This window comes from Pan troglodytes, chromosome 11 (genome assembly GCF_028858775.2).
Source record: "Pan troglodytes isolate AG18354 chromosome 11, NHGRI_mPanTro3-v2.0_pri, whole genome shotgun sequence".
In the NCBI taxonomy this organism is placed as follows: domain Eukaryota; kingdom Metazoa; phylum Chordata; class Mammalia; order Primates; family Hominidae; genus Pan; species Pan troglodytes.
In genome coordinates, this window is record NC_072409.2 from 78,786,941 (window position 1) to 78,807,474 (window position 20,534).

The 20,534-nt window shown below is 37.9% G+C and overlaps 1 protein-coding gene and 1 long non-coding RNA gene across 14 annotated transcripts in view; both read right to left on the minus strand.

Moving 5' to 3' along the window:
• The window catches only part of ZCCHC7 (zinc finger CCHC-type containing 7), a 238,958-nt gene that overhangs the window by 157,938 nt on the left and 60,486 nt on the right, over positions 1–20,534 (minus strand). The window lies entirely within an intron of this gene.
• Positions 142–14,126, minus strand: LOC134807742 (uncharacterized). Of its 2 annotated transcripts, none has more exons than XR_010148936.1 (3): positions 14,003–14,126; positions 13,117–13,236; positions 142–216 (listed from the first exon to the last, which is right to left on the minus strand). It is a non-coding gene; the product is annotated as an uncharacterized LOC134807742 (long non-coding RNA). The 2 variants fall into 2 exon arrangements; XR_010148935.1 differs by lacking the exon at positions 142–216 and adding an exon at positions 10,998–11,059.

The window sequence follows — 20,534 nt, forward strand, 5'->3', positions numbered from 1 at the left end:
TATTTTTGTTTTCTAATACTTGCAATAAAACAGCTCCTTAGCCGTACAAGCAGGATCTGTTCTTCAGATATGGAAAACCAGAATATTATAATATGCTGACAATAAAGGAAGAAAAGAATGAGAAGGTGGAAGGGCACATACACATATTACTTTTTGTCTCTTTTTCTCTTTGATCCTTTTCTTCCCACTTCAAGTCAAGGAATGGCTAGGAAGCCACTGTAATACAAAAATAATATGGCATTAAAAAGACAATGGATTGAACTGGCCCTTTTCAATCACTAACAAGCTGTAAGACCTGAACAAGTAAATCTCTCTGGATCGTTTTTTAACCTATAAAATAAATAAATTAAACTAGACTCTCACTAATATCTTCTTCATTTAAAAAATTCAATGAATTCAAAACAAAAGTTACAAGAGCATGCAATGATACCCTTGTCTCCCATAGCCCCTGTTACACAGGAGAGTTTCTACCCATTAGTGCTCTCCCTCCACTGTCCTTCCCTCACACTCAAAATTAAAATTCCTATTCACAATCTGATTAAGATTAAGTCACACAAAGTGTGATGAAGACTTAATATTACAGAACATTTTCATTTTAAAAAAGACCAGTTAAAACACATGCATTTCTAATGAGCAGTAGGTATGAGTCACAGGGGAAGGGAAGAAAAGATAAGCATCTTTAAGCAGAGAGCCTCTCAATGGTTCATATTTCTGGTCTACTCCTGTTCCTCAATTACACTTCCAACTCTATTTTCCACAAAGCATAATTTACAGACAGCTATAAACACCCTCAAATTTCTTATTTGACTCTTCATTCTCTTTTTATGAATTGGCTCCCGCTTCTACCCTCACCACCAAGGCTTCTAGGAGGCAGAAAAGCCAGTATTGCAGGGCTCAACAGTTGCACATCAGCCATACTTTCCCCATTTTAGGACTTTAATAAACACACATACATAAAATCACTGGAAGAAAAATGGAAAAAGAAAGCACATGGAGTTGGACATGATGGTGATGGAGAACAGCTGGGATTATAGCTTTTTAAGATTTGTTATGGGTAAGGAATATGAGGAAAACAATGAAAAGTCATAAATGAAGGGGAAAACTTGGTGTCAGCTCTAATTAAAGCAACAGGAAACATGGAAATTAAGCACAAAATGAGGCCTGAATACAGCCAAGAGCTTATGTTTTGTTTTCGGGTTTTTATTTTTTAATGATACACAGTGAAGAGTGAAAAAAGGAGGAGAGTTGAAAGATAATAAAAAAAGGAAGTGAACATGGAGAAGAAAACAGAAAAAGATAACAAAGAGAGAGGAAATTAGAAAAACAAAGTAACAGAGAAAACACAAAGGATTAAGAATAGGAAGAATAAAAGAATGTGTAACCCAATCAAAAGAGAGAATATAAAGCATTTAATAATGGTGGCGCACAAATGGGAAGGCAAAAATGGGAGCAGAGCGCGGTAAGGAAAAGAAACAGTCCGGGCACAGTGGCTCACGCCTGTAATCCCAGCACTTTGGGAGGCCGAGGCAGGTGGATCACCTGAAGTCAGGAGTTTGAGACCAGCCTGGCCAACACCGTGAAACCACGTCTCTACTAAAAATACAAAAAATTAGCCGGGCATGGTGGCGGGTGCCTGTAGTCCCAGCTACTGGGAGGCTGAGGCAGGAGAATGGCGTGAACCCAGGAGGTGGAGCTTGCAGTGAGCCGAGATCGCGCCACTGCACTCCAGCCTGGACAACAGAGCGAGAGAAAAGGAGAAAGAAAGAAAGAAAGAAAGAAAGAAAGAGAGAGAGAGAGAGAGAGAGAGAAAGAAAGAAAGAAAGAAAGAAAGAAAGAAAGAAAGACAGACAGACAGACAGACAGACAGACAAGACAGAAAGACAGACAGAGAGAAAGACAGACAGACAGACAGAAAAAGAAACAGTAGGGCTGGGCACGGTGGCTCACGCCTGTAATCCCAGCACTTTGGGAGGCCGAGGCAGGTGGATCACCTGAAGTCAGGAGTTCGAGAGCAGCCTGGCCAACACAGTGAAACCCTGTGTCTAGTAAAATTACAAAAAATTAACTGGGCGTGGTGGTGTATGCCTATAATCCCAGCTACTCGGGAGGCTGAGGCAGGAGAATCGCTTGAACCCAGGAGGTGGAGGTTGCAGCGAGCTGAGATCGCACCATTGCACTCCAGCCTGGGCAACAAGAGTGAAGCTCCGTCTCAAGAAAAAAAAAAAAGAAGAAAGAAAAGAAAAAAGAAAAAGAAACAGTAGAAACCAAGAATGACAGAACAGCAAAGACAAGAATTAGAGAAATCAGAGCCAGCTAGTCTACAAACTAGCAGCTTGTGTCTTTTTCTTTTGCTGTTTGTTCTTTTAAACAGGAAAACAAAGTGGCAGGAGAGCATGATGAAAAATAGTATCATCTGGGGCATGTTTTCATTGGCCATTTAAATTACTATGGGAAACAGAACCCAAAAAAGAGAATACAGGTGGGGAGGAGGGTGTGGCAAATGTGTCAAAAATAGGAAGCAATAGAAAAGGAGCTCAGTGGGTAGAAGGCTAAAAGATACAGGTGGTAAGCAGTCTGTTTCAGACTACTTTAGCACAGGTTAGGCAAAAGAATTTCAAAGAGCAAGGAAAATATGACAAACACACCAAGGGTCAATCATCAATTAATTCAAGGCAAAAAAGGTATTGAACACGAGTCTTTGATGCCTCTTCCTTCACTCTACCACCTATCCTATCTAACCAAACCCAGGTTTTACTCAGTTCTTTCTTACTAATCTTTCAAATTTATCTCCTCCTCTACCTCTTCCCTAAGATACTGTACTAGAGACTGCAGAATATACACAAGTTTGAGGGAGCAAGCTCTATCATTAGGACCTCCCACTTGAACAGAGGAGGCAAAGACAACATACTTATGCCTTCCATAAGTATGCCAACTGAATTCTTTCTCTTTTGGCACCTAACACTTTCCACTTTGTATTATCTTAATTCCTCATAGACTCTAGATCTTTAAAAATGAGGAAGACTAAAATAGACAGATGGGTGAGCACTCCAGGGCAAAAGTGACCACAAAGTAGGCTCAGAGGAAGGGATAACAGCAAGTTGTTCTGTGACAAAGAGAAGATGTGATCGGCTGGACAAATGAAGACAGAGACCACTAGGCTGATACACTGAGTTTGATATGAAATGTTAATTACCATTAAAACTTTTTTATTGAGGCATGATCAAATCTGTAGTTTACAAAGATTACTCTGGTTGTAACATTCTGGGAGAAAATAAAATAAAATTATTCAGTCTGAGAAAGACTCCATAGAACAAGTGATATTTTAGCTGGGTCTATTCATCTCACAGGATGAATAGAAGCTTTTTTGAGGAAGGACTCTGCAGAATGATGAAATAAAATGAAAAAAGATATGAAAACATAACAGGGCACCACAGATTCTAGGACAAGTAAGAGGGCCAGAGTGGTTGGAAAACAGGTTATTTAGAGAAAGAGGTATCAGATTGGAAAGACAGGCTTAGGCTTTGTTATGAGGAACACTACAGTTTCCCATTTGATTACAAATTTTGTCATTTTATAAGATGGGAAATTCCCCTTTTTCCTTATAGACAGTCATAACATCAAGTGATGGGTGATTCAACAATTATTCATGATGACAGTGCCAACATCCCTGCTCATATATTAAATGAGACACTACCTGAAGTAGATAAAGTATCCACAATTTCACTTCAGAATATTTGGCTGCTATGCCAAAGAGACAACCACTTATAGTTGTCACTGGCCCAGATCTCACAGATCAGATTTCGGAAACTTTTTTTTTTTTTAACAAAACATCAAATCCAGAATAGTGCAATTGCTGTTTTGACTTTCGAAACAGAGAGGACTCCTGCATAGGAAATAAAAGCCAGGACATTCATTTACAGGATGGATTGTTTTACATTCTTACATTAGATCAAATAACTGAATTATTCTGGGTACTGCACACTTAATGACAAATCTACATCTCTGAAATCATAACACTGAGACTGGCATTTTCGTTTCCAAAATTAAAAAAAAGTTCATTGTGCCTTTCCTTCCAGACTGCACCCCATCACTCATCATCACAAGCTAGCATCAAGTGCTTTAAATAACAACATTTTCAATAAATGTGAACTCGGTTCTTTTTATACTTTGTTATAACTTCCTGTGTCTTTGACATATTCAAGAAGTGAAACTCATGCATAGCATGTTTATATTATTCCCTCCTTAGCAAAAGCTCACAGACAATGTCAGGTCTGGAGAGATAAGAGCTGCTTCCAGGACATGAATTCTCATGAGGATTAGGCAACCACCATCTGGGGCTCCAGAGTTTATCTGTAGCAGCTGCCTTCAAAGTATCACACTAGAGGCTGGGGGTGGGGGGAAGTCTAATTTTAAAGTGTTTAACAAGTTCCTCTACCTTGGCTTTGATTATCATTCTGGATTGTTTTTTCCACCTTATAAAAATAAAACATAGTGACCTTTTCTTCATAACACACAAATAACTTAAAACAGCACTATGTATTCAAATGATGAACTCAACACATACTCAAATGTTTAATACGTTACAATATATAACAGAATTTTTAATAATAATTTTAATAATGACTAAAATACTACCCAATACCTAATGTTGTCATTAATACAAGAGCTTTATCCTTCACACAAAAAAGTGTATCCCTCGATTTTTTTAATTTCTACTTAGAAGGCTACAGATTAAAACAATATCCTAGATATTTTGGGAGGGTTTTTTAAATGTCCTCAAACGACATTAAAATAATCATAACACAATTTTATTAAACAGAAAGCTTTTTAATCAAATATTTATATAAAAAACAGGAAATTCAAAAATGAACACGGGGCAAAAAGTTAATTTTAAATGCTCAGCTTTAAATAATAATCTGCTAAATCTGATTACTACATTAAGTTTTATAGTGCTAAAAATGGTCACTATGTAACAAAGCTAGATAGCAAAGAAAACAAAATAGAAAAATCAAACAAAATAATCTCTATAAAGAATAGGTTCTACTATAATAAGTCCCAAAATCGCTGCACCACTAAAAATAATGCCTTTTTCTTTGCATCAGGTCTCCTTCCATTTAAAATATTCTTCTTTACCTGCCATAAAAATCATGTTATATTTGTTCATTTGAACAACTTGTGACAAAGGACGTACTATTAAAATTAACTAGACAAAATTATTGTTAGTTCCATCAGAGATCTGGCAAAGTGGCTGCATCTACAGATGAAGTTTCACTATAATAAACAGCTTTTTAAAGAAGAACAGTTCACTCTCTTTCATTGTTCATCCAAAATACATAGCAAGCCTATTGTTGTACTGGACAGAGTGACCCAGAGAAACAAAAGGCAGAGGTTTGAGTGTGTCAAAATCATAAAACTGGCGCATTATTTGATTCCTGGGATTTTCTTTCCATGTCCAAATATTTATATATATTTATATATCTGGGCCTGACACAAACATTCTAGTCTTATTTTTTGAAGTACCCTCATAATTCCTTCACTAAAATCAAATACAGAAAATTCAAACTCTACACATCTAAAACTAAAGTGGACTGGGCCCTTCCTTTCAACTTCCCTATTGCTATCAGTAGTTGAATTATTTTAAAAAATCACACAAACTTAAAATCTCTCTTCTCTCCATTAACATTTTTATCAAGTCATTAAATCGTGGTGACTCTAATTTCAAAATTATTTTAGCAATATTTTATTTACTTGCAGTAGTACCATTACCAACCTAGTATAAGTTACTCCTCAGAATTTGGACTAAATTATGAGCTTTGTAGGTAGTGTCTCTTCCAGCTAATTCGCATTAAATCACTACTACATTAAGTCTTCACTACATTAAATATGCCTCCCAAAACAATTTGCTCAAACTGTTCTCCCTATCTATTCTTCTGGTTTACAATGCCTTTCCCTTCCTCGACATATTTAAGTTCCCCCTTTACCAGATTCTCCAGGATTCACAAGCAATTGTTTCCTTTTCCATGCCACATTTCATATTCACCCCAGGATAGTCATCTTCCTACTCATTAAACTGCTACATTAGACGCAAAACACATTGGTTTGCATGACCACATCACAAACATTGCTAATGAGCAGCATTTTTCATATATCTAAAGGAGATGAGAAGAAAATAAACAAAAAAAACTTTATTTTGTAGTTTCTTCTGCAACGTCCCTAGTGGCTAAATAACAGTTATTTGCTGAATTAAACTTATCAACAATATGATTCAGGCATTTAGGTGTGCAAAGGGATGCACTTATAAGGGATCTGCTGTTACAAAAAATATCAGAATCTGGCTGGACGCGGTGGCTTACGTCTGTAATCCCAGCACTTTGGGAGGCTGAGGTGGGCGGATCTCCTGAGGTCAGGAGTTCAAGACCAGCCTTGCTAACATGGTAAAACCCCGTCTTCACTGAAAATACAAAAATTAGCCAGGTGTGGTGGTGCACGCCTGTAATCCTAGCTACTAGGGAGGCTGAGGCATGAGAATAGCTTGAACCCGGGTGGTGGAGGTTGCAGTGAGCCGAGATCACACCACTGCACTCTAGCCTGGGCAACAGAGTGAGACCCCATCTCAAAAAAAAAAAAAGAGAATCCAAGAAATCTGAGTTCTTGTTCTGCTATACCCAACTGAGGGTAGGCAGTGACAATGATCTCAACAACATACAAAGACATCCTTTGGATAGAGAATTTGTATATATAATAACTGTTTGTAATATCAGCTATTCTTCAACAACAGGATTTTTCTCTTAAATTCCTTCTATTTGTTAGAGATTCAATTTGTCACCCAAGCTGTGGATTTATAGGATTTACATCCTTAAAACGAATTCCAGCATAATTTCACACAGAAGCCTTCCTGAAGTTAACCAGGACAACACCCAAATAAATCTTCCCTTTAAAAAGAATAAATGCTCCATGAAAATCATCAATACATCACTTAAGCTTAAGGCACAATATCTGTGCAACACCAAGCTCTATCCCAATCCTCCCAGTGCCACTAGAGTCTGTCTTAACCCCACACACTCTCTATTATCTGTTCAGACATGTTTTCCCAGTACCATTACTCCAAATAATTCCATTCCCTATACTAAATACACTGCTTCATCCTGCTTGATTCTCTACCTATATTATCTAACAGTCTTGCTCTTGAGTTGCAAGGCCGTTGCTACTTAACTCTACATTGACCTACCACTTACGATATGTAAGTAAGCTCTAAAGTCTCTTATAGGACCTCTGTATCATCTCTTAAATCACCAGGAATCAAGTACTCCAATTTGAGTTTTAACCATTATCTAATTTTCTATTAAAAATGCTAACTCAAAAAGAGAAATATTCTTTAATATATTAAAGGCCACTATCCTAGCATAGCAAGTACCCAATTTTTTAGAGTTTGTCTTCAATATATTCACATTTGTATGAAAACTTCACCCTAACTACAAAATTGGTCAGAGTGCTTAATTGTGTGGGATAGGCAAGTTAAGTGCCAGAGAGGAGTTCAAAGAACATCAGCAATGTCTGAGTTTGAGTGTGAACCTGAAAATCATAATGAAAACGCTGTAAGAGGGAAAGGGATGAGGCGTTCAAATAATAATTTTAAAGATGAGGATATCAGGTTACAAGGGTCACACAGGACAAGCTTCACGGAGGAGATGAGATTTCAGGTGACTGATGGATTTGCACTGATTAGGAAAGAGGGAGAAAGAAATTCCTGAAGGCGGACAAATTTTTCCTTGGTAGATATGTGCCCAGCTTTTGTAGTAAGAGCAGGGCAGGATTACCACCTCATTCCTTGCTGAGGATAGAAACTGCATATAAACTGCATTAATTGGTAGCTCATATAAAATTGTACATGAAACAGCAGAAAATCCAACAACATAAACAGGCTATTATTAACACAATTTTTTTTTTTTAAAAGGCTACTAGATTTTTCTCCAGGCTGTAGAACCTGCCAGACTGTAGTACAGTGGCAGGCAACTTACATCCCTTGGAAAAGTTACTTTTGTGTGATCATCTAAACTAACAATTTTAAAGAATGTTTTATACAAAATATGGGATAATTATTGGTCTGAGACAGAAATAAGACTTTCTGAACATCTTTCTTTGGCCTGCTAGATGTCAAAATGCAGTAAAATTTCCTATTGTAGGAGAATTTTAGTTAATAAAAGTAATTTTATTCCAATGTCTGATTTACACAGTACAAAAGTGTACTAATAACCGTCAGAAATTTTTAAAGCTACAATACCCTTCTGAAGCCACCCTAATAATTGCTTATTAAAACACTTTCTGTTAAAATGTTAAAGTTATTGATTTTTTTAAATTTCAGCAATACAAAGATGTAGCTTTCAAGTCATGTTTAAACATAAAATAACTGAATTGAAAAACAATTTCACTTTCATTGAAATCAAGTCAATGGCTCATTATTCAAAAGCATATGTTCATCAATACAAATAAACTTTCATTTCTATTTGAGGTTAAAATCCTAAAATAGCCCCAAAGTTGCACCACAATTCAGCTGCTATGGAAAGCTAAGTAGTGCTTCCCATGACTAAATGGATTAATTCTTTAGCCCAAACACAATTACTGTTCTCCACACTGTTCCATTGAACATCTAAATAAGCATCCCAAAGCTTATTTCATTCAAAGAAAAGATCCAGACTAAAGAATAATCCCAATGTATGAAGTTTACATTTTGTGTAAAGTTTTTTTAAAAAGGGAAAAATCTATAAGTGGTAATCAGGAAAAGACATGAGTCATTGTAGACAGGTGTTGGGGATGACATCTATCGACTAATAGATATCTCTTTGTTGAAGGACTGCCGTACAGATTCCAGTAGATGTCTTTTTCTCAAACCAATTTTTCTGACTTAGTTATTGAATCTAGACTTTTCCATAGGTGACACACGCATTAACAGCAAAAAGAATAACTCTTCAAGAAATAGCCAGTTACATGGAAAGATATTTCTTCTGGTCCTTTTCTTGCTTTAAAATTTTTCAACTTCAACCATGTATGAAAAGTGCTGTCTTACAATCATGTTTACTGAACATTTTATTCTTCCATATATTTCTACATTTCAAAAATCTCCTGTAATACACACCTGATCTAAAGAAGAAAATATGGAGAGGTCAGGGAATAGGAATGAGGGCAATGAGCTATACTGAAATAATTCAATATGGCTCAAAGGGTAAAATGAAAGAAAAATAATAGTTACTAATTTCAGATCAGGATTCTCTGACAATAACAAGTTATCTGATTATGAGATGGGCTGCCTTATTAACACTTGCTGTTACTGAGATGTTTACAAAGAAACTAGGTAACCATGTCCACTATGTTGGAGAAAAAATTCCTATATGAGAGAAACTGGACTACATAACCCTATAGACTTTCTTCTGACTCTTAATACTGGTCATTCAATTTCCACTCCTTTTTAACTAAAGTTGTGAAATGGTAGCTCTTTTTCCACCTGTTTAATGCCCCTTGGGAGACCACTACTGTCAAATTATCATTGCAACATTAGTTGCTAGAAAGAGAATTTTTAGCTCTTTATAACACTTTTGCATTTAACTAAAGGATTATTTGCTGTTAGGCGGTTTTCTACAGCTCTGCCCCCAAAGGACTTTCACAAACAATGCAAATGCATTTTCACAAGATGGAGCAATTTAGCTTTGGTCTTTTAATGAAGGCTGAATTAATGGCAAGGCTTCCTTGCATTGTTGTAAACTAGACTGCTACAAAGAGCAGGTGAAATGGTTTTCTTCCTTTGGGCAGAAATGAAAATAAACTGTAAAATTCCTACCCAGTTTTGATTCATGTTTGCGTTCATTAACAGAGGGTTAAACAGCCTGAACCTTACCTTTAGCAACTGCAGGTATAATCGGATTAATTTAAATGGTTATTAATGCCCTTTGGAATTCTAATTAGCCAGGGGGACAGCTGATGCAGACAGCCTTCGGGGGTGGGGATTAGTCTCTCAATCAGAGTTCAAACTCTCAGAGCAGCACCCCTACATAAATCCTATCCACCATTTTAGTGGGGTGGGAGTAGGGGACATGGAGAGTAGGGGTGAAGAATCTAAAATAAAGAAATACAGTGTAAAAAACATAAAGGACAAAAAGGTAAGAAATATAAAAGAGAAAGGAGAAAAAATATGACAAAAAATGTTCAATATACTTTCAAAACAATATACTGGTGATTAAAAAGAAGAGAAACCTAATGCACTTCAAATAAGTACAACAAACAAACAGAAACTTCCTAGAAAATGGTTATTAGATCTTTGGCCTAGAATCTTATGACAAATTAGAAAAGACATAAAACTAAGGTAAAATTACTTTTTCCATAGGCAAAAATTTAATTATCCTGCTTCTCTGAGGCAGCAAAAGTTGCAATAGCTTCAAGCGCCCAAAATGTTTTACTAAATTTGCACATTTAGTTGCACCCATAAAAGATGTACCCTGAAATGGGACAGTTTCCTTGTGTGGGTTCTAATGCATGTGTTCTTTTTTTTTTTTTTTTTGAGACGGAGTTTTGCTCTTGATGCCCAGGCTGGAGTGCAATGGCGCGATCTCGGCTCACCGCAACCTCCGCCTCCTGGGTTCAAGCAATTCTCCCACCTCAGCCACCCAAGTAGCTGGGATTACAGGCAAGCACCACCAGGCCCAGCTAATTTGGTATTTTTTTTTTTAGTAGAGACAGGGTTTTTCCATGTTGGTCAGGCTGGTCTCGAACTCCTGACGTCAGGTGATCCACCCGCCTCAGCCTCCCAAAGTGCTGGGATTTACAGGCGTGAGCCACCGTGCCCAGCCTAATGCATGTATTCTTAAACAACATGAAGCATAAAACAAAGAATATGGGGAAACCCATACATTAGAGTTACAATTGTTTCTTACGTTTTAACATTTTTGTTGATTTCCAAATATACCAGGAGTTCCAATTCCAAGTAAGATGGAATAAGCACACACTACCTTGTCTTTTCCACTGAATCCAGAAAACCTGGATGATGCATAAAGCAGCTAGTTAAGGTAGACTGGGGAATAAAATAAGAATTCATATTAATATCAAACAGATGATTTAGTATTTTTCCCCCTTTAGTATCTCCTGCCCTAGACTCAAAGCAGCTGAAATCTGGAAGCAGGCACTCAGGGATAGACAAAGAGAACTCCAGGAGAAGCCTCTAGTTCTAGCTTGAGGAGCAGGAACAGAGTCTCCTAATACTTAGATAGAATGAAGAAAATTCCCTAGGCATTTTTTTTATTCTTTTCAACATCCTCCATACCCAGCCCCTGAGCAATCAAGATGGTGGTGGAAGCAGTGACAGCAGCAGCAGTGGGGTCTGCAGAAGTCTAAAACTCTGAGGGAACAAACCTTCATCATCAAGAGGGTAGCAAGAATTCTTGTTGCTTATTTTTTTCTCTGTCTTCTTGCTACTTGGCCCCAGTATGGGCACAGCTGCAAGAAATGTGCAGCAGAAGAGAGTAACTAAAGCAAGCTCCAGCTCTGTAGCTGGAAGTATAAAGAGGGGAGGATTAGGCAACCAAAAAGTACCAGAGAGATTATGAAGAAGGAGAAGCACACGAAAGTGGCCCCATGAAGTTTGTGCTCACACCTCCAAACTATGCCTGCATAAGGTTGATCCTAAAATAACATACCACAGACTCTGAGAGCTAAACTATGGAGTAGACAACTACTCAGTTCCCAGACAGTCCAATGTTTGGCACACATACTGGACAGTTCTGAGTAAGACTGCAAAGGTTTTGTAAAGGAAACTGGCATTGGAACTACAACCTACAGAAGGCTGTTTAGAACTTTCAACCTGAATGAACCCAACCAAATTGCCTATTAAAAAAAAAAAATCAGCTGGGCGTGGTGGCTCACGCCTGTAATCCCAGCACTTTGGGAGGCCAAGGCAGGCGGATCACCTGAGGTCAGGAGTTTGAGACCAGCCTGGTCAACATGGTGAAACCGCGTCTCTACTAAAAATAGAAAAAATTAGCTGGGTGTGGTGGTGTGCACCTGTAATCCTAGCTACTTGGGAGACTGATGCAGGAGAATCGCTTGAACCCAGGAAGCAGAGGTTGCAGTGAGCCGAGACCACGCTGTTGCACTCCAGCCTGGGCAACAAGCGCAAAACTCAGTCTCAGCGGGGGAAAAGAATTCAACATTCATCACAGCATTAAACCAAGACAAAAGGTCTCAAAATATGACACTTAAATTGTCCAGGATACAGCCCAAAATAATTTGACAAATGAAGAATCAGGAAAACCTCAATGAGAAAAAAACAACAGATGCCAACACTGAAATAATGCAGATGATGGATTTATCTGACCAAGACTTTAAAGCCACTATTATAAAAATGTTCCAACAAGGGCAAACACTCTTGGATGAACAAAGATGGAAAGCCACCTCAAAAAATAGAAGATATAAAGAAGAATCAAATGGAAAATTTAGAAACTGAAAAATATAATAACCAAAATGAAAATCTCATTAGACAGGCTAGATAGCTGACAGATTTATAGAAAATATTAAATCTGAGAGATGGGAAAAAAATGAAGAAAGGAAGGAGAGGGGAGAGGGGAGAGGGGAGGAGATGGGAAGAGAGAGGGGAGGGGAGGGGAGAGGGGAGGAGAGAGGGGAGGGGAGAGGGGAGAAGGGAGGGGAGGGGAGAGGAGAGGGGAGAGGAGGGGGAAAGAGAAGGGGAGGGGAAAGGGAAGAGGGGAGGAGAGGGGAGGGGAAGGGGAGGGGAGGGAGGGAGAAGGGAGGGGTGAGGAGGGGAGGGGGAGGGGAAAGGAGGGAGGGGTGAGGAAGGGAAGGGAGGGGTGAGGAAGGGAGGGGGAGGGGTGGGGGAAGGGAGGGGAGGTGAGATAGGGGAGGAGAGGGAGGGGAGGGGAGGAGAGGGAGGGGAGGGGAGGAAGGGGAGGGGGAGGGGTGGGGGAAGGGAGGGGAGGTGAGATGGGGAGGGTAGGGGAGGTGAGGGGGGAGGGTAGGGGGAGGTGAGGGGGGAGGGTAACAAGGAGGGATGGGGAGGGGGGGAGGGGGAAGGAAGGGGGAGGGGTAGGGGGAGAGGAGATGAGAGGGGAGACCAACCTCAGGGGCTGGGCATGGTGTCTCACACCTAATTCCAGCACTCTGGGAGGCTGAGGTGGGAGGATCACTTGAGCCCAGGAGTTCGAGAGCAGACTGGGGCAACATAGTGAAATCTTGGCACTACAAAAAATAAGATAAAAAAAATTAGTCAGGCATGATGGCACACATCTGTAGTTCCAGCTATTCTGAAGGTGGAGGCAGGAGGATTGCTTGAGCCAATTTTGAGGCAGCAGTGAGTTGTGATCACACCACTGCACTTCACGCTGGGAGACAGGGTGAGACCCTGTCTCTTAAAACAAAAAAATAAAAATAAAAATAAAAAACCTCAAGGACTTACGGGACAATAGTTATCAAGAGGTCTAATATTCATTTCCTCAAGTTCCAGAAGGGAAGAAGAGTATAGTGGAGAAAGAAAAAGCATTTGAGTAAATAATGGCTGAAAACTCAAATTTTCAAATTCTTAAGTTTCACTTGCATTACTCACAAAGTAACAAAATTAGAATAACTGAGAATTTGTCATCGGAAACCACAGAGGACAAAAGGAAGTAGAATAGTATTTTTAAGTTCTAACAGAAAAGACCTTTTAACCCAGCACAGTCGGGCCTTCATACCCATGGGTTCCACAACAGTGGATTCAACCAACCCTGTATCGAAAATTAAAAAAAAAAAAATTGCATCTGTACTGAACACCCAACACAAAACAGGGCAAAAAGACTTCATAAAACTGCCATTTGCATCTTTTAATGAAGGGTAATTCTGTGAATTCTGTGAGAAATCAGATATCCACAGATCTTTAATGGCATTGCCACTTTGCTCATTTTATTCCATTTATCTTCCCATCTCCCGAAGTAGAAACAATAATATCAAACAGCTTAAAAGTATCTACCTGTGCATGATACTGTCAAGACAAGGGGTCCCCAAACTCTGGGGAACAATCAGTACCAGTTCGTGGCCTGTTAGGAACTGGGCCACACAGCAGGAGGTGAGCAGCGGGCAGGCTAGTCAGAATTAGAGCCTGAGCTCCGCCTCCTGTCAAATCAGCTGCTGCATTAGATTCTCATAGGAGCATAAACCCTATTGTGAACTGCACATGCGAGGGATCTAGGTTGTATGCTCCTTATGAGAATCTAATGTCTGATGATCTGAGGTGGAACAGTTTCATCTCGAAACTATCCCCCAACCCCTGTCCATGGAAAAATTTTCTTCCATGAAACTGGTCCTTGGTGCCAAAAAGGTTTGGGACTGCTAGTCAAGACCACAGTTGAAAAGATGTATTATTTGCCCTTTAGAAGCTTACAATCTAAACTATCCAAATCCAACATAAAGGAAGTAATAATGGCTTAAAATAAACAAAATACACTGAGCAATAATTTAAAGACTCAACTAAAATACACATTTTATGCCAGTAAAATATCAATGTATTTGTTATACACAAAGAAAAAAGCAGTGAAGAAGTTTCATCAATCCATTGTTTTTACTTATTTTAGAATGACAAGATATTCGTGACAGAAAAATACACTTGCCTTTTAAAGTCAAAGCACCTATCAAGTGCCAAATTAGAAGAGATTGTTTCATTTTATAAATCGCAGTTAGGTTACAGAGTAGGTGCAAATTCAGATACACAGAAACAAATTCTTTGAAAAAGTGCCAAAATCATCCCCCATGTATTAATTAAAACCTAACCATAGAAATGAATCATTCCATCTTTAATTCATCTTGTTAGTTCATAAAGATTTTATTCTTGGCCTGCAAGGAAAAAAAAATATTTGAATCTGTAAATATTCTAAGAGTATAATTTTCTTTATTTTTAGGAAAGTACATGATACTCAGCAATACTAATGCATTCTTAAAATGCAAGCAAACTTCAGTTACTGCCAACTGTCCTTGATGTGTTTGTAACACCCTAAAGATTAAACAGTATAATGTCATAAATCCTATTACAGTATATAATCTCTAAATTACATTCAAGGGGATAAAAATATACAGCATATTAACGAACTTTACATTTTCATAACACCCTTTACACTGAATGTGAGAATCTTGTTACTTTGGATAAAAGTTTATGAAAATCCATCTCTCATAGCTATTAAATAAATATATTCTGCTCATCCTTGGAATCAGTTACTCTGAAAATGATGTAGCCTTAGAAGTGGATTAACCTCTTACGTTTCTCTTGCCCCAAATTTCAAGATTTATTTACATGCTATCCACAAATGGTGGGATAGAAAGTAAAAGGAACTAAAAAATAAATAATATTAAACTAAACATAATCATACACTCATGTTTAGAACATGTTTTTAATAATCTGAAAAAAATTATAGCAAACTAAGTTTAATAAAACAGATTTTCCACACACCCCCAACCCCACAAAATCCCAGTGTGAGAGTTCAGGTTTACTGAATAATGAGATGGGAGATAATACAATCTCCAAAATATTATGTCCCAGAAAAAAAGTATAACATATGTACTGTATAATGTGAGATGCTTAGCAAATTGGCTGAAATTGTAAAAATAAATAAATAAATAAAATGCATGAATGAACAGATATTCCTGACAGTGCATCAAATAGTGTCCCCTCCCACAAAAACATATCCAAATTCTAACCCCAAGAACTTCTGAATGTGACCTTATTTGGAAACAGGGTCCCTCTAGATATAATTAAGGATCTTGAGGTGAGATTATCCTGAATTTAGAGTGGACCCTGAAACCAATGACAGGTGTCCATAGAAGAAAAAGAAGAAAAAAATTTGAGACCAAAGCCACCTGAAGACAGAGGTAAAGACTGGAGTGATGCAATCACAAGCCAAGGAATGCCTAAGATTACCAGCCACACCAGACACCAGAAAAGAGGCACAGACAGGCATCCCTCAGAGCTCTACAAGGAACCAAGCTTGCCAACAGACTTCTGGCCTCCAGAACTCTTGAGAGAATAAATTTCTGCTGTTTTAAGCCATTGAGTTTATGGTAATTTGTTACAGCAGCCCTCAGAAACTAATACATTCCTTTAAGTAGCAAACAAGAACAGTGTACATTTATATGCAAAATAATACATCATCTTATTTATTTAAAGGCTCTAAATTGTAACCTGATATTCACCTTATCATTTAACACCAGATCAAATGGAACACCCAGGAAGACTGCCTAAATGAGTGTCCAAATGATGGTAGATGATCACAACTCCTAAGGGATAGGAGGTGATCACCTATAGTATGTGTACCTAACATAGCAAGAGATCTTTTGCAGACTTTAAAATACAATAAAAAACCATGACTACTTGTAGATGGCACCCACGACCTCTAGAAACTGTTGGCCTGGTGTCTGCCAATTGCCTCCTGAAGTGTAAGCAAATAAAATAATATGTTTAGTTTCGAAATACGGGTCAAGGGGACAACATGTTAAGGAAAAAAAAAGATCTCAGCAAGTTCCAATAGGCACATCCAGAAATCAGGTAGGTGGAAATCTAAGTTACACTAACATTCCTAGAAACCCACAGGAAATCTAAAAGACATAATAGTCCTCAGGGACTATTGCCATTCTAAAATGTGAATCCTTTTATTTTCATGACCATTTAGAATGAATTTTAGAACATTCATATGTAAAAACAATGCCTTTCAGAAGTTACAATAGACCTCTCCAAATACTCAAAGAGTTATCCCAAAAACAGTCATGCAAGTGACTACTTCCTAAGAAGTATGCCTGAGCAAACCTATCCCACATGCAGCCTGAACTTTAACAACAACAACAACAACAAATCACCAGACAGAGGTTAAAACTTGGGTAATAAAATAGCATTTTATCAGCTAAAAGACAGTCAGATCACCAATAAAGCTGGAAATCTCTCTCAGGGTATTCGTACTATGTATTTCCTTACTGATACCAAGTACAAAAGAGAAAAATTCCAGAAATGGAGGTGTCAGGGGATTCAGGATAAGAGATCAGGAGAGCAGGAATAGGATCCTGCCAGGCCCCATCAGTAAAACATAGAGCACCTCTTGCTCTCCCAGCTCTGGCATAACTTTTTAAATGCCTTTTTTTTTTTTTTTGATGCAAGCCAATAATGGGAATCTAGAAAACTGCCACTAAGGAGTTAAGTAAAACAGGGAATAACTTACTTTATCAATGATCCAAACCAGCCCCTGAATCATCAGATGATACAGACCAAGTTGATTCTTAGATTTCTATCGATTCAGTTAACAACATACACATATTACGTTGCTCCGTAACAAAGTATGACACAAAAACAGTAAGGAATTAGCTCAACTAATACTTAACTACAGAAGGCTTCCAAAACGTACAAAATAACACAAACAAGTGTGAATGTCAGCATAATAGATACTGTTGAAAGACTTATTTGAGTATCTCTTCCTGTGGCTAGAAAACACATCTGGAAAAACACACAATTACAATACAAACACAATCCAATAAAAGTCCAACCCCTCTCTACTGTGCAGGGACAGGAGGGGCTCAAGGCCATAGAAGGAGCTATGCTTGAATTTACAAAACTACCAGATGGCCAAGAGGGGACTAGATCAAGGGTAGAGGGCGGAATAGCATTGTTGTTCAGCGTGTACACTCTGGAGCAAGAGGAGCTGGGTTCAAATCCTGAGTTTCCCACTTACTTGGGCATATTACTTTATCTCTTTACACCTATTTCTTTATTTATAAATGAGAGATAAAATTCATTGGGGTTGTTGATGTGAGGAGGAAAACAGTGAAAACATGTAAAGTGCTCAGGAAAGTAAAATAAGTAAAATATTTGCTATTAGCATTGAAACTGTACTCATCCATGCCTGGTAAACTGAAGCAAATTAACTGTTAGTTTGAACCATATAAAATGTTTATGTTTGTAGGTCAAAATACTCTGAATATCAACAATGCTATGGTTCAAATGAACATCAAAGAAAGGGCTGTGAAAACAAGTTGCTAAGAATGTCCATGAGGCCCAAAACCTAAAAAGTAATGTACTCACACAGTGGTTCTAAAATATAACTGAAGGAAAAGGATTTCTGCACCAGGCTGAAAACAAATAACATTTCAAATAATAAAGCACACAATTCTGTATGACTGACCTCTCAGGCAACCAATATTTCACACTGGATTGATTTTGAAAGGTGAACTAATATTTTATATTCAAGTACCTATTCTCTCTCCTCTGAGTCACAAAATGAGAGTTCACACAGCTTCAAACGGTATACAATGTACTGTTATGTATTAAATAAAGAGATGTCTAATTTCAAGCACATGAGCATTGCATAAGCTACTGCTGATTTATGGTTTTTAATCTAAAAGTGCCAAGAAAACTTTTAATCAACATAATTTTTGATAGAATATATTTACATTTCATAAATGTTTACATTGATTTTAATATAATTATTTCTATCTTCCTAAATATTTCCTGAAGGATTTCTTTTCTCTTTCTCTCCCCTGACCCTGCTTAGAGTTGGGGGTCTCACTATGGTGCCCAGGCTGAAGTGCAGTGGCTACTCAGATGTACAATCATAGCACACTACAGCCTTGAGCTCCTGGCTTCCAGGGACTTTCCTGCCTCAGCCTGCTGAGTAGCTGGGATTGCAAACATGTGCCCAGCACTGGGCTCACAGAAGGATGTTACTACGATTTAACAATGTATCCACCATGTACCTTAAAGGATGTCATTCTCTCACACTAAAATGAATATACTGAAACCTCAAAAAATAACAACACAATTTCAAGACAGACTGATTTTCCACAAGGCTGTCTTATGTTCCATCTTTGAAATCACTACGACTGGGCCAGGCGCGGTGGCTCATGCCTATAATCCCAGCACTTTGGGAGGCTGAGGTGGACGGATCACTTAAGATCAGGAGTTTGAGACCAGCCTCACCAATACAAGTGAAACCCCTTATCTACTAAAAATACAAAAATTAGCCAGCCGCGGTGGCGCGTGCCTGTAATCCTGGCTACTCAAGAGGCTAAGGCAAGGGAATGGCTTGAACCTGGGAGGCGGAGGCTGCAGCGAGCCAAGATCGCCTAGGTGACAGAGCGAAACTACATCCAGCCTAGGCAACAGAGCAAGACTACATCTCAAAAAAAAAAAGAAAGAAAAAAAAATACAACTGTAATCATTAGAAGATATGTAAAAAAATAAGCAAAAATAATGCTAATAGATAAATGTGCCTGTATTATCAACAAAAATTGAAATGCTATTCTTAAGATTTTAAGACAAGACTGACAACTGTAATTTTGTATTTTTTAAAAACTCATTAAAAGGCCAGCCTTGAACTTGCAGCCTATTTCCCTGTCAACATTTTCAGTCTTCACAGCATCAGATTACAGCATAAATGTCAAAGAATTAGCAATGACTAGCTCATCTAGTAATAATATCTCTATAAACCAACAATTTATATATTTCAACTCCCTTTTTAAAAACATTGATATAATTCACACACCATAAAAATCATCTTTTTGGGCTGGGCACAGTAGCTCATGCCTGAATCCCAGCACTTTGGGAAGCTGAAGTGGGAGGATGGCTTGAGCCCAGAAGTTTAAGACCAGCCTGGGCGACACAGCAAGACCCCATCTCAAATTTTTTTTTAAAATTTATAAAAATAAAGAAAAATCACCTTTTTGAAATGTGCAAGTATTTTCTAGTACATTCACAAAGTTGTGCAACCATAATCCAGAACATCTTCCATATATCCCACATCCATTACAGTACCTTTCCATTCCCACATTCTCCCAGCTCCTGTCAGCTACTAATCTACTTCCTGTCTGTATGGATTTGCCCATTTGGACATTTCACGTAAATGGAATCACATATTTTGTGGCCTTTGGTGTCGCATTTCTTTCACTAACGTGTTTTCAAAGCTCATGTATGTTAAAGCATGAATCTGTACTTCGTTCCTTTTTATGACTGAATAATATTCCATTTTAAGAATATACCACATTTTGTATGTCAATTTATCAACTGATGGATATAGCGTTTATTTCCAAGTTTGGTTATTATGAATAATGCTGCTATAAATGTTCTCACCCACTTTTGAGATACATGCAAAAAGTTTTGAAGTCAGTGCAAATCACAGAGCAAAAATCTCTGAAGTCAAACTAAGTGATGAAACAATTTGAAGTAGTCATACCTTCTTCCTTAGGTAAAGGCTGCTCTTCTGAGTTTATTCATTCTACATTAAATATCATCTGGACAAGTGAAACTGAAAAAAAAATCTCATCTACCCTTGCAAACTACAAATAAAAAGGAAGGACAACGAAATAACAAAGAAAGCTACAAAACAATATTCTAAGTTTCTTACACTGAGCTGATCTGCTTCTAAAAAAAAACTACACAAAGTAATTTGTTACAATAAAATCACAAATTAATAATTAAAGCATAGAACATACCAAATATACTTATACCAAAAATGTATTTTAACAGTTTGAGCTGT